The following is a 13,368-nucleotide window of genomic DNA, read 5'->3' on the forward strand; positions in this document are numbered from 1 at the left end:
TTCAGAGGACGGTCGCGTGCGCATGACGGCATCCTGATTGATGGGAGTTGCTGATGACAGGTGGTCTCCCAGGAGCGCGATGGAGGCGCAGGTCCTCTCTAGTACTTACTGTGCCTTCCCTATCGAGGTACAGGCAGGGCACAGATGCTCAACTGGCGAGCTACCCAGGTGCTGCCGCGTTGCTTTGTGTGGTGTGCGTGGGTGTGAAGCGCAGGTGCTCAGAAGCTGTCCTGGCTTTGTGCGGTGCTCCAACCACCCTGGGATGAGCAGGTGCACAACATGGCCTTTCTCATGACCTGTGCCCACCGCCCGCTGGCCCTCTACTGCCTCTCCCTCCTGGCTCTTCCTGGGCTTTCCACCCAGGTTCTGCAGTGGTTTGCTTTGGCTAGGAATTCACGCTCACTGTTCCCATTCCTAATTCGCTTACATCTGCCTTAACCTATACGTTGTCACCCTAAGCATTACAGAGATTTTCTTTGTACCCTCACACTGTGTAGGGACCTGACCTGAAGTTTGGCACCTTGTGAGGCTGCTTCAGAGAATTTCCTTCGTTGTTAACAATCGCATAAAGGGTCACTTGTGTTTTCTCTGTATGTCAAAAGTCACACCAGGTAGGGGTGAATCTGAAAGCTGTGTCCAGGAGACTTAGCCAAGTGGAAGTGTGTCCAGAGGCTGGAAGTGCAGTTTGCACAGGCAGGAGGAAGTGCTGTGACCTTTTCTGTGGTTGTCTTTTGCACACTGATTGTTAGGGCCAACAGCTTTTAAACTGGCTTGTCTGTAGTTCATTAGCTTATTTCACTGACTCCTACTGCCAAGCGCGTGGCTATGAAGCTTGAGTCTTTGTGATTAGAGAGCATTTTGGGGAGATCTGGATGATGTGAGTTTGGCTGTGAGCACCTGGCCTTGGGGTGTGTCTAAACTGTGACCTCCACTTTGTTTTTCTCTTACTCCTGTAATTATGGCATTCCTCTGTAAATGTTTAAAAGTGTTTGTTGAAAGATTGAGCATTTGAATGTTCATCTAGGAAAACTTCATGGAAGAGCCCAAGATATTTTCTAATTGGAGAGTAGGCAGGATGGAGGAGCGAGGCCACGTTTGGGAAGTTTGAATATCCATCTGAGTTGACTGAACTGTGGGTACCAGGGATTTCTTAGGATTGACATGCTGAAGGAATGTTCGGTTTGAATGTTAGTCAGCGGTGGTTGAAGGATGGATTGTGTATAGGGAAGTCTAGAGTGTTGGTCCTCAGAATTGAGTGTGTGGAATTTCCTGGGTATTTGCAAATTCCTGGCTCCTAATCCTCTTTCCCCAAGGAGTCTTGTCCAGTCCAATTTGATAAGTCACTAGTGACAGGCAGCTCTTAAGTACTTGAAATAAACTGCAGGTGCGAAGTACCAGATTTCAAAGACTAAGGGCAAAAATGTAAAATTTCACAGTATGTATCCTACTTGATCACAAATCAAAATATATGTACATGCATTGGATTAAAAAAAATTTCACTTTTCCTTTCTTTTAAGTGTCTAGCAGGATATTTAAAATGGCACACGGGACTCGTATTCTGCTTCTGCTGGACAGTGCTGGATGCAGTATGGGCCAAGAGTGATGTTTAACCAGTCCCCAAGGGATTCTGATGCAGGTACTTAGGCCACTCTTTGAGGGAGTACCTGTGAGAGAGACCTCAGTACTCAGGGTAAGAAGCTGAGAGCCAGGACTGAATGGTGCCAGAGAGGTTGTAAGAAGGGATTCATCAGAACAGGACATCTTGAGAGGGAAGCCGAGCTGAGGGCAGGGGAGGTGGAGGAAGAGTGAGGGGTCTTGGGCCAGGGTGGTGCCGTCCACGCTGTGGTAGAGAAGCTGCCCAAACTCGTCTGTTCTTGCGCTTCCCCGTGGCTACATGAGGTGCAGAAGCTTTGAGGACGCTGGGTTTGGACTTGACCCCTTCCTCTCCAAAGGGTGCACACTTTTCAGAGTGTTTCAGAGGCTTCTTTTGGGTTCTGTGAGTTTACTTTCTTCTCCATGCGATGCAGCCTCCTTGAGGTGTTTTGGGAAGGGAGAATGTGGGTGTAGGCTTCCTTTCTGAAGAAAAGCAGAGCTGGTAGCTAAACACTCACTCATAAGAGATAACTGGAAAAATAGAGACAGACCTGTATTGCTCATTAGGGGTTGAAACATTTTCAAAATATTTTACTCAAATATATTTGAAAGCTAGAAACGTGGGATTTTATACGGAAAGAACTTCATTAATGACCTAGTTAAATAGTCGTATTGATGAGGAAACTGAGTTCCCAAGCAGTTGTAGTCAGTCCAAGATTGAAGTCTAGTTAGTGGAAGATTTAGTTGAGCCTCTAGACCCCTTGACCATGTCTCCTATCAAATTGTGTCTATTTGAAAACATAGTGAGACATGCTTTTTCTTCTGTAAGGTTTTTTTATGGAGACAAAAGAACTGATTTAAGCCTAAGGATTTTACCCTCAGTACCCTCTGCACATGGTGTGGAGAAGAGGACATTGACAGACCAACAGTTGTGCAGGCGCACAAGTCCCTGCAGCGGCCAGGAGGGGGCAGTGTGCACACAGCAGTCCTGCCTAGGCCTTCAGAACTGGGCCCCTGCTCCAGGCAGCTTACCCTGGGAAGGTTCCTGTCTCCAAGGGGCTCCTGGTGCCTGGCAGGTGAGGATGGAGGCGAGTCTTCATGCACTGCAGGACTGGTGTCCTTCACACGCGTGCGCACAGGCAGCCAAAAGCTGCAGAAACGGGCCGTGTGTTCTCAGTGATGTTGAATTTGTGTGTTAATTGTTCTCATGGAGAAAGAAAACGTTTTCGGTGATCAGGTCATTCTTGTCATGGGCTCGGGTGCATTCCCATTAAATAGTGGGGGTTGTTTTATTTTTGAAGCCAACCTTTGAAACAAAGCAGTTTATTCTAAAGCTCATGAAACATGGGGATGTTGGTCTTCATGATGTTTTAATAGGACTTTGATCTCCCAGGTTTTCAGAAAAAGTCTTTTTGCAAGAAAGCAATTTAATGATGTTAGTTGGGGAATTTGTTTGTAAAAAATATAAGTATTTTGTCATAAAATGTTAGGCTTATTCTGCTTCTTATTTTTCACTTGAAGTGAAGGGCAAGGATTGAGTCAGTAATTTTATGTACTGATTACCTGGGGTTTATTTTGTAGCTCTGTGAATACGTGTGTGTGTGTGTGTGTGTGTGTGTGTGTGTTGTGTGTGTGTACGCACATGTATGTGCATGTATATATTTTCACGTGCTTTATAATGAAATTGCAAAACATCAATCTCCATTTTCCCCCACATTTCCTTCTGACCCCAAATCATATTGTTATGTCATGTGCTGCACAAATATGTAACAACAAGCCCCACCATTATGTATGACTGCAATACACCAATAAAAAATGTGGAAAAAATAAACATGGTTAAAAACTAAGAAAGATGAGATGAAGACCTGTTTAAAATCTACTTCCTACCACACCATTAGAAAGTACATTTCACCCCACTCATCATAGTAAGAGCTAAATCATGACTTAAATGGCAAACTTGCCTCTTTTTGAATCTTGGTGTAGTATCTTTGAAGGAGTGATTTGCAAGTCTGACACTTCAGCTTTTAATGCCAGGTGTTTTGTTTGGGGGAATTTTTTTTGTCATCAAACTGAAGGTTTGTTATAAAGTGAGACTCTGAACCAAAAAATACATTGTTGATTTCTTTATTTCTATTTACCAGTGTTAGGGTTATACGAAGTTTTCGTAAAAGGGCTTATTAAGTTTCCATTTTTTCTGGTGCAATTATGTGTTCTTATGAAGCAATTAATAAGTAATGCATTAAAAAAATTTAAAGTTCAAAAACAAAGAAGTAAGCAGGTTTTTTTTTCACTCTTTTGTTAAAAATAGCCAATACTGGTTTAGGAGCCAATCAGAGTAATGAGTTCTACCTTTTCATTAGTTTTGTAACTAATCTGTAGTTTAGAAAAATTACATAGATGAGAAAAATCTGTTTACCAATTTTTTCAGCTGTGCAGTTGGGAATGAGTAAATAAATGTTTTTTTTAAAGACATTCATATTACAGAGAACATGTTTTTATAAATAGTTCACACAAACATGTTCTTGGAATGGTTAACCTGCAGTAACAAATTTTTTTTTCCAATACTTCATTTACAAAATGGGCATCTTGGGCTGGGGAGATAGCTCAGTTGGTAAAGTGCTTGCCTTAGAAGCATAGGACCCTGGGTTCGATCCCCAGCACCGCAAATAAATAAATAAATAAATGGGCAACTGATGTGAACAGATGCTTCTCATAAGGAGAAATACCAGTGCCCAACAAATACATGCAAAATTGTTCCGTATCGTTAGCCATCAGGGAAATGCCCAGGAAAACTGGGATGAGATTCTGGTCACCCCCGTAGATCAGTGTTATCAAAAGCAACCGCCGGTGCTGCAGAGGACGGCAGAGCAGGGCTCGCTGCACCCCTGGGGATATGGCCAGCACAGCCGTCCCGGAGAGCAGCGTGCAGCTCCTCAAAACCAGGAGGTGGCCCTGCTGTGGGGTCCCGCTGCCTTGCGTCAGAGCACATGCAGAGGAGGTCGGCAGCCACAGGACACCTGCGTGCCCCATTTCCTGCAGCACTGCCCAGCAGCTGAGGTGTGGGGTCACCCAGGTGCTCACCAGCAGGTAGTGGGTGTCATGCAGCCAGGAGGGGAGGAGCCCTGCCAGGCGCAGTGAGCTAGAGCTGGAGGACATGCGCTCGGTGGAGTTCGGGAGGCGTTTGGAGATGCTTGGATGTGTGACTGTCCTCTGATGAGCCGGGACCTTCAAGGCCATGGAGGAGCTGTGGGTGTGCAGATGATGCCAGGCTTATGGCTTGGTGTTTTCCTCCTGCTGGTTTCAGGCCAGACAGAGGAAAGGTCCAGGGAGGGGTGCAGGGAGGCGTGATCACAGTCAGGCCACTGGCAGGCAGTGCCAGGCAGGCTCAGGAGAGACGCTGCTGCCAGGGCCTGTGCGGGGCCTGGGTGGGGTCTCGCCTGGTCACCCGTTCACTGGAACTCCAGCAAGGGCGCAGATGAGGGGCAGCCTAGAGAGGACCTTCCTTGGGAGGTGGGATGTGGCAGGAGAGGTCCAGTGAGGCTTCATTCTGCTTTGTGAAAGCTGAGTGAGGGGCCAGCTAGCTTCTAGAGGAGCAGGCAGTGAGGGCGGTAGGAGGTGGGGACACAGCAGTGGAGGGAGGAAGGGCTGGCTGGTGGTCAGGGGCTTGGAGGGTAAGGCCACCCCAGAGGAGTGGAAACCACGTCTCAGTGGACGCTTTTGAGCATGCTGAGTCTTGGCCTGGTGCTACGAGGTGGCAGGTGAGTGATGACGAGGAGTAGGACACAAACACTATACACCCTAGTGAAAGATGGTCCTTGTGGTGGCTGAGCCCTGTGGTGTGACCCTGGGGGCTGAGCAGTGCTGAGAGCCGTCAGGTCATGGCGGTGGTCAGGGGAAGTGGAATGGAGAGCATGTGCCCACTCTGGCCATGAAAGGAAAGCAGGAAAAGCCGTAAGCATTCATGGCAGGGAGACACCACTGGAACCCAGGTGGCAATCAAAGGGCTCCCCTGTGGTCGCCCTGTGTTTGGTCCCATCGGGTCACACCTGGGCCTTCACCTACAGCCCTGTGTACATGTGGCCAGCTGTGGGTTCCACGTATCCTGGGAGCCATCAGTGCCAATGGAAGGCACCTGAATCTAAAGAACGCGGGATTCAAGGGGTGTACAGTTAAGAGCAAGAAGGTCAGGGGAGAGGCTACCAAGCCAAAGGAGCTCCTTCTGCAGGTGCGACTCTATCCCAACCAGTGTTGTGAACACAAGGGACATGCTCTGGGCATGGCCCAGCAAGTGCCCTGTTGCCCTGTCGACCAAGTCTTCGTCTAGGTGGACTCAATGAATCTGCCCACTGTGAGGTGGGAGCCTCCTGGTATTGCTGTTGGTGGACTCACTGAGTCTGCCCATTGTGAGGTGGGAGCCTTCTGGTGTAGGTGTTGGTGGACTCACTGAGTATGCCCAGGTGTGGTGCAGGCCTCCTTGTGTTGGTGTTGGTGGAATCACTGAGTCTGCCCAGTGTGTGGTGCAGGCCTCCGGTGTAGGTGTTGATGGACACACTCAGCCCAGTGTGTGGTGGGAGCCTCCTGGTGTAGGTGTTGGTGGACTCACTGAGTCTCCCCAGGTGTGTGGGGAGCCTCCTGGTGTAGGTGTTGGTGGATGCACTGAGTCTGCACATTGTGTGATGGGAGCCTCCTGCTATAGTAGATGGTAGACTCACTGAGTCTGCCCAGTGTGTGGTGGGAGCCTCCTGGTATAGAGGTTGGTGGACTCACTGAGTCTCCCCAGTGTGTGGTGGGAGCCTCCTGGTGCTGGTGTTGGTGAACTCACTGAGTCTGCCCCGTGTGTGGTGGGACCCTCCTGGTGTAGGTGTTGGTGGAAGCACTGAGTCTGACCAGTGTGTGGTAGTAGCCTCCTGGTGTAGGTGTTGGTGGACTCACTGAGTCTGCCCACTGAGCAGTGCAGGCCTCCTGGTATAGGTGTTGGTGGACTCATTGAGTCAGCAAAGTGTGTGGTGAGAGCCTCCTGCTGCAGGTGTTGGCGGACTCACTGAGTCTGCCCAGTGTGTGGTGGGAGCCGCCTGGTATTGGTGTTGGTGGAAACACTGAGTCTGCCCAGCGTGTGGTGGGAGCATCCTGCTGTAGGTGTTGGTGCACTCACTGAGTCTGCCCTGAGTGTGGTGGGAGTGTCCAGTTGTTGGTGTTGGTGGACTCACTGAGTCTACCCAGTGTGTGGTGCAGGCCTCCTGGTGTTGGTGTTGGTGGATTCACTGAGTCAACCCAGTGTGTGGTGGGAGCCTCATGGTGTAGGTGTTGGTGGACTCACTGAATTTGCCCAGTGTGTGGTGGGAGCCTCCTGGTGTAGATGATTTTGGGCTCACTGAGTCTGCCCAGTGTGTGGTGGGAGCCTTGTGGTGTAGGAGTTGGTGGACTCACTGAGTCTGCCCAGTGTGTGGGAGGAGCCTCCTGGAGTAGGTGTTGGTGGACTCACAGAGTCTGCCAAGTGTGTGGTGAGAGCCTCCTGGTGTAGGTGTTGGTGGACGCACTGAGTCTGCCCAGTGTGTGGTGGGAGTCTCCTGGTGTAGGTGTTGGTGGACGCACTGAGTCTGCCCAGTGTGTGGTGGGAGTCTCCTGGTGTAGGTGTTCGTGGACTCACTGAGTCTGCCCAGTGTGTGGTGGGCGCCTCCTGGTGTAGGATTTGGTGGACTCACTGAGTCTGCCCAGTGTGTGGTGGGAACCTCCTGGTGCAGGTGTTGGTGGACTCACTGAGTCTGCCCAGTGTGTGATGGGACCCTCCTGGTGGTGGTGTTGGTAGACTCACTGAGTCTGCCCAGTGTGTTGGAAGCCTCCTGGTGTTGGTGGACTCACTGAGTCTGTCCAGTGTGTGATAGGAGCCTCATGGTGTAGGTGTTGGTGGACCCACTGAATTTGCCCAGTGTGTGGTGGGAGCCTCCTGGTGTAGGTGACATAGGGCTGAGTGTGCCCAGTGTGTGGTGGCAGCCTCGTGGTGTAGGAGTTGTGGACTCACTGAGTATGCCCAGTGTGTGGTGGGAGCCTCATGCTGTTAGTGTTGGTGGACTCACTGAGTCAGCACAGTGTGAGGTGGGAGCCTCCTGGTGATGGTGTTGGTTTACTCACTGAGTCTGCCCACTGTGTGGTGGGAGACTACTGGTATAGGTGTTGGTGGACTCATGAGTCTGCCCAGGGTGTGGTGGGGGCCTCCTGGTGTAGGTGTTTGTGGACTCACTGAGTCTGCCTAGTTAGCGGTGCAGGCCTCCTGGTGTTGGTGTTGGTGGACTCAATGTGTCTGCCCACTGTGTGGTGGGAGCCTCCTGGTGTTGGTGTTGGTGGACTCACTGACTCTGCCCAGAGTGTGGTGGGAGGCTCCTGGAGTTGGTGTTGGTGGACTTACTGAGTCTGCACATGTGTGGTGGGAGCCTCCTGGTGTAGGTGCTGGTGGACTCACTGCGACTGCCCAGTGTGTGGTGGGATCTTCCTGGTGTTGGTGCTGGGGGAATCACTGAGTTTGCCCAGTGTGTGGAGGGAGCTTCCTGGTGTAGGTGTTGGGGAACCAATGAGTCTACCCAGGGTGTGTTGGAAGCCTCCTGGTGTAGGTTTTGTTGGACTCACTGAGTCTGCCCAGTGTATGGTGGGAGCCTCCTGGTGTTGATCTTGGTGGACTCACTGAGTCTGCCCAGCGTGTCGTGGGAGCCTCCTGGAGTAGGTGTTGGTGGACTCACTGAGCCTGCCCAGAGTGTCGTGGAAGCATCCTCGAGTTGGTGTTGGTGGACTCACTGAGTCTGCCCAGTCTGTGCTGGGAGCCTCATGGTGTAGGTCTTGGTGGACTCACTGAATTTGCCCAGTGTGTGGTGGGAGACTCATGGTGTAGGTGTTGGTGGACTCACTGAATTTGCCCAGTGTGTGGTGGGCGCTTCCTGGTATAGGTGATTTTGAGCTCACTGAGTTTGCCCAGTGTGTGGTGGCAGCCTCGTGGTGTAGGAGTTGTGGACTCACTGAGTATGCCCAGTATATGGTTGGAGCCTCCTGGTGTTAGTGTTGGTGGACTCACTGAGTCAGCCCAGTGTGAGGTGGGAGCCTCCTGGTGATGGTGTTGGTGGACTCACTGAGTCCGCCCAGTGTGTGGTGGGAGCCTCCTGGAGTAGGTGTTGGTGGACTCAAAGAGTCTGCCCAGTGTGTGGTGAGAACCTCATGGTGTCGGTGTTCGTGGACTCACTGAGTCTGCCCAGTGTGTGGTGGGAGTCTCCTGGAGTAGGTGTTGGTGGAATCACTGAGTCTGTCCAGAGTGTGGTGGGCGCCTCCTGGTGTAGGTGTTGGTGGACTCAATGAGTCTGTCCAATGTGTGGTGGGAGCCTCTTGGTGCAGGTGGTGCTGGACTCACTGAATCTGCCCAGTGTGTGATGGGACCCTACTGGTGTTGGTATTGGTGGACTCACTGAGTCTGCCCATTGTGTTGGGAGCCTCCTGGTGTTGGTGTTGGTGGACTCACTGAGTCTGCCAATTGTGTGGTAGGAACCTATGGTGTAGGTGTTGGTGGACTCACTGAGTCAGCCTAGTGTGTGGTGGGTACTTCCTGATGTAGGTTTTGGTGGACTCACTGAGTCTGCCCAGTGTGTTTGGAGCCTCCTGGTGCAAGTGTTAGTGGAATCTGAGCCTTCCCCGTGTGTGGTGGGAGCCTCCTGTTGTAGGTGTTCGTGGACGCAATGCGTCTGCCCAGTGTGAGGTGGGAGCCTTCTTGTGCAGGTGTTAGTGGACTCACTGAGCCTGCCCAGTGTGTGGTGGGAACCTCCTGCTGTAGGAGTTGGTGGACTCACTGAGTCTGCCCAGTGTTTTGTGGGAGCCTCATGGTGCCGGTGTCGGTGGACTCACTGAGTCTGCCCAGTGTGTGGTGTGAGCCTCCTGGTGTAGGTGTTGGTGGACTCAGTACGTCTGCCCAGTGTGTGGTGGGAGCATCGTGGTGTAGGTGATTTTGGGCTTACTGAGTCTGCCCAGTGTGTGGTGGGAGCCTCCTGGAGTAGGTGTTGGTGTACCCACAGAGTCTGCCCAGTGTGTGGTGAGAGCCTCCTGGTGTAGGTGTTGTTGGACTCACTGAGACTGCCCAGTGTGTGGTGGTAGTCTCCTGGTGTAGGTGTTGGTGGACTAACTGATTCTGCCCAGTGTGTGGTGGGCACCTCCTGGTGTTGGTGTTGGTGGACTCACTGAGTCTGCCCAGTGTGTTGTTGAGCCTCCTGGTGCAGGTGTAGGTGGATTCTCTGAGTCTTCCAAATATGTGGTGTGAGCCTCCTGATGTAGGTATTGGTGGACTCAGTGACTGCACAGTGTGTGGTGGGAGCCTCCTGGTGTTGGTGTTGGTGGACTCAATGTGTCTCCCCACTGTATGTTGGAAGCCTCCTGGTGTTGGAGTTGGTGGACTCACTGAGACTGCCCAGTGTGTGGTGGGAGCCTCCTGGCGCAGGTTTTGGTGGACTCACTGAGTCTCTCCAGTGTGTGCTGGGAGCCTCCTGGTGCTGGGTTGGTGGACTCAAAGAGTCCGCACAGTGTGTGATGGGAGCCTCCTGGTGCAGGTGTCTGTGGACTCACAGAGTTTGCCCAGTGTGTGGTGTGTTCCTCCTGGTGTAGGCTTTGGTGGACTCAGTGAGTCTGCCCAGTGTGTTGTGGGAGCCTCCTGGTGTAGGTGTTGGTGGAAGCAATGAGTCTGCCCACTGTGTGTTGGTAGCCTCCTGGTGTAGCTGTTGGTGGACTCACTGAGTCTGCCCAGGGAGTGGTGTAGGCCTCCTGGTGTTGGAGTTGGTGGACTCAATGTGTCTGCCCACTGTGTGTTGGGAGCCTTCTGGTTTTGGTATTGGTGGACTCACTAAGTCTGCCCAGTGTGTGGTGGGAGCCTCCTGGTGCAGGTGTTGGTGGACTCACTGAGACTGCCCAGAGTGTCGTGGGAGCCTCCTGGTGTTAGTTTTGGTGGACTTACTGAGTCTGCCCAGTGTGTGGTGCAGGTCTCCTGGTTTTCGTGTTTGTGTACTCACTGTGTGTGCCCAGTGTGTGTTGGGAGCCTCAAGGTGTAGGTGTTCGTGGACTCACTGAATTTGCCCAGTGTTTGGTGGGAGCCTCCTGGTGTAGGTGATTTTGGGCTCACTGAGTCTGCCCAGTGTGAGGGGGGAGCCTCCTGGTGATAGTGTTGGTGTACTCACTGAGTCTACCCAGTGTGTGGTGGGAGTCTCCAAGTGTAGGTGTTGGTGGACTCACTAAGTCTGCCCAGTGTTTGGTGGGCTCCTCCTTTTGTAGGTGTTGGTGGACTCACTGAGTCTGCCCAGTGTGTGGTGGGAGCCTACTGGTGCAGGTGTCAGTGGACGCACCCAATCTGCCCATAGTGTGGTGGGAGCCTTCTTGTGCAGGTGTTGGTGGACTCACTGTCTGCCCAGTGTTTCGTGAAGCCTCCTGCTGTAGGAGTTGGTGGACTCAGTGCGTCTGCCCCGTGTGTGGTGGGAGCCTCCTGGTGCTGGTGTTGGTGGACTCACTGAGTCTACCCAGTGTGTGGTGGGAGCCTCCTGGTGCAGGTTTCGGTGGACTCACTGAGTCTGCCTAGTGTTTGGTGTGAGCCTCATGGTGTAGGAATTGGTGGACTCTCTGAGTATGCCCAGTATGTGGTGGGAGCCTCCTGGTGTTATTGTTGGTGGAATCACTGAGTGTGCCCAGTGTGAATTGAGAGCCTCCTGGTGATGGTGTTGGTGGACTCACTAGGTCTGCCCACTGTGTGGTGGGAGCCACCTGGAGTAGATGTTGGTGGACTCACAGAGTCTGTCCAGTGTTTGGTGAGAGCCTCCTGGTGTAGGTGTTGGTGGACTCAGTGAGTCTGCCCAGTGTGTTGTGCAGGCCTCCTGGTGTAGGTGTTCGTGGACTCACTGAGTCTGCCCAGTGTGTGGTGGGAGCCTCATGGTGTAGGTGTTGGTGGACTCACTGAATTTGCCCAGAGTGTGATTGGTCCCTCCTGGTGTTGGTGTTGGTGGACTCACTGAGTCTGCCCAGTGTGTTGGGAGTCTCTTGGTGTTGGTGTTGGTGGACTCACGCAGCCTGCCCAGTGTGTGGTAGGATCCTCCTGGTGTAGTTGTTGGTTGTCTCACTGAGTCAGCCCAGTGTGTGGTGGGAGCTTCCTGATGTAGGGTTTGGTGGACTCATCGAGTCTGCCCAGTGTGTGGTTGGAGCCTCCTGCTCAACTGTTAGTGGACTCTGAGCCTGCCCAGTGTGTGGTGGGAGCTTCCTGGTGTAGGTTGGTGGACGCAGTGAGACTGCCCATTGTGTGGTGGGAGCCTTCTTGTGCGTTGTTGGTGGACTCACTGAGTCTGCCCAGTGTGTGGTGGGAGTCTCCTGCTGTAGGAGTTGGCGGACTCACTGAGTCTGCCAATTGTGTGATATGAGCCTCCTGGTGTAGGTGTTGGTGGACTCATTGAGACTGCCCAGTGTGTGGTATGAGCCTCCTGGTGTAGGTGTTGGTGGAAGCAATGAGTCTGCCCACTGTGTGGTCGTAGGCTCCTGGTGTAGGTGTCTGTCAACTCACTGAGTCTGCCCAGTGAGCGGTGCCGGACTCCTGGTGTTGGTATTTTTGAACTCAATGTGTCTGCCCACTGTGTGGTGGGAGCCTCCTGGTGTTGTTGTTGGTGGACTCACTGAGTCTGCCCAGTGTGTGGTGGGAGCCTCCTGGTGCAGGTGTTAGTGGACTCACTGAGTCTGCCCAGTGTGTGGTGCAGTCCTCCTGTTGTTGGTGTTGGTGGACTCAATTTGTCTGCGCACTGTGTGGTGGATTCTCCTGGTGTTGGTGTTGGTGGACTCAGTTAGTCTGCCCAGTGTGCGGTGGGATCCTCCTGGTGTTGATGTTGGTGGACTTACTGAGTGTGCCCAGCGTGTGGTCAGAGCCTCCTGGTGTAGGTGTTGGTGGACTCACTGAGTCTGACACGAGTGTGGTGGGAGCCTCCTGGTGTTGGTGTTGGTGGACTGAATGAGTCTGCCCAGTGTGTGGTGCAGACCTCCTGGTGTTGGTGTTTGTGAACTCACTGAGTCTGCCCAGTTTGTGGTCGTAGCCTCAAGGTGTAGGTTGTGGTGGACTCACTGAATTTGCTCAGTGTTTGGTGGTCGTCTCCACGTGTAGGTGATTTTGGCTCACTGAGTCTGCCCGGTGTGTGATGGGACCCTCCTGGTGTTGGTGTTGGTGGACTCACTGAATCTGCCCAGTGTGTTTTGATCCTCCTGGTGTTGGTGTTGGTGGACTCACTGAGCCTTCCCTGTGTTTGGTAGGAACCTCCTTGTGTAGGTGTTGGTGGACTCACTGAGTCAGCTCAGTGGGTGGTGGGAGTTTCCCGGTGCAGGTGTTAGTGGACTGTGAGCCTGCCCATTGTTTGGTGGGAGCCTCCTGGTGTAGGTTTTGGTGGACACACCCATTCTGCCCATTGTGTGGGTGGAGCCTTCTTGTGTAGGTGTCGGTGGACTCACTGAGTCGGCCCAGTGTGTGTTGTGAGCCTCCTGGTGTAGGTGTTGGTGGACTCACTGAGTCTGCCCAGTGTGTGGTGGGAGCCTCCTTGAGCAGGTGTCGGTGGATTCACTGAGTCTGCCAAATGTGTGGTGTGAGCCTCCTGATGTAGGTGTTGGTGGACTCAGTGAGTCTGCACAGTGTGTGGTGGGCACCTCCTGGTGTGTGTTGGTGGACTCAATGTGTCTCCCCACTGTGTGTAGTGAGACTGCTGGTGTTGGTGTTGGTGGACTCACTAAGTCTGCCCATGT

This window comes from Sciurus vulgaris, assembly GCF_902686455.1.
Source record: "Sciurus vulgaris genome assembly, chromosome: 9".
Classification (NCBI taxonomy): domain Eukaryota; kingdom Metazoa; phylum Chordata; class Mammalia; order Rodentia; family Sciuridae; genus Sciurus; species Sciurus vulgaris.